Raw genomic sequence first — 1734 nt, forward strand, 5'->3', positions numbered from 1 at the left:
TAAAGTAGCATTATGCTCATGAACAACTAAAATGCTGAGATGAACACAATGTACACAAACATGTGTGTGGTCAGACTTGTTCATGTTACAGTTCTCTCATGACCTGGCTGTGATCTTCCACATGCAGCTACCCACCAGTGTGTAACATGAACTAAACCTGCATATCAACTCTGAAGCTGGTCCACTTCTTCAAAAGCTCAACTCAGCATTTTCACATGAGCCTCATAAGTCTGGCTTTTGAATTAATTGGATAATATCCTGTTTCACACCAAATATCTGATGTTTCACAGACTGCAGAGGCGCCTGTTCAATGTATGTCAAATGTGTGCATGCATCATTAACAACGGCTCTATAATGAAGGACCAATTCAAACTAATCAAGCTGTACATTTGTCTCAATTATAGCGCGCTCCAGTCAAAGCAATTAGGCAGCAGCATAAACCACGTCAGCCCTCTGCATTCCAGAGATGTCTCCAGCGCGCGCCGCTCTCCAGCAGCTTAACCAAACCGAGACATATTATGTATACATATACAGTGCTATACGCCATTGTTCCTCTGGTGCCTCTGGATTACTCATGCAGCTGCTGTGGTGACTGCAGTACAGACATGATCACACTGGAGATGCCAGTCGGCGCGTAAAGACACATGACAGAAGCGGAAAGGAGCTCCGGGCCCGCTGCTGCAGGATTTAGAGGATTGATGGCGAGTTTGGAGAGCTCTGGTCGCTTTAATCCCAACTATATGTTTTTGTAAATTAACTGACACAATATGGTATCATTGTGGGCAAATGGGCTGCAGGGTATTACATGTTGGCTGGGAGGTTTTGCTGAAACAAAACTTAATGAAAGAAAAACGTGCAAAATGATGGAATCAAAAATGATGCTGAGGAGTCCTATTAAACATAAATATGTTATAATGCACGAGGAAGACGTGGAGGAGGATAAGTCCATCTGTTCCTGTACATCAGCAAACTCAGTAGAGATTCATTATATACAAATAAGTACAGCACGGGTCACAACAGAGCTGTTAACCCGCTATGAGTCTGCCAGGTGGGTTGAAGGACACCGCCGGTGTTCGGGGGGGGGGTATACCTGGAGCTGCACACATTGGACGGGTCTTGCAGGGGGCAGCGGTCTCAAGCAGGAGCGCCGCCGACAATTTTCCCGTGAAAATATTCCTCCTCCTGCAACACAGCACAGGGCGGGCTCGCTCCAGTGACGGCCAGTCCCCGGGACCAATGGAAACGCGGCACTCCACGGGAGCGCTCCAATCCTCGAGTCCAGGGGTGGGTGGGGGGGGGTAGAAACCAGAGAGAGAGAGAGAGAGAATGCCCAAAAATGACATCTAGATTGCGGTGGAGCAGGGAGCGACTGGGACTCCGAGAGAAGAAAGAACGAAGTCAGAGCTAGTTTTACAATTTAAAGGATTTTAACCAACAGAAAGAGACGAACCGGGAAGCCGCAGCAGATCACTCGCTGTTTCCAGCTCGGATGCCTCTGCTTGTGACTTTTATTGCCTCTTTTGGAGATGTATTTGCGTTCTTGAAAAAATCCCAAGAAGGCATTTGTTGTTACTAGTTGATGAGAGAGCAGCGAGAGGCTCCGTTTCCTGTTTGCCAGTAGCGCTGCAGCTGGGCTGAAGAAGCCCCGCAGGGCTGACTCAACCACCGGTCCTCCAAAACCCGCACAGACGGTCCGCTGCGAAACTTGATGGAGAGAGGGAGAGAGCGCGAGAG

Source organism: Anarrhichthys ocellatus, unplaced genomic scaffold (genome assembly GCF_004355925.1).
Source record: "Anarrhichthys ocellatus isolate YVR2014 unplaced genomic scaffold, GSC_Weel_1.0 scaffold43, whole genome shotgun sequence".
In the NCBI taxonomy this organism is placed as follows: Eukaryota; Metazoa; Chordata; class Actinopteri; order Perciformes; family Anarhichadidae; genus Anarrhichthys; species Anarrhichthys ocellatus.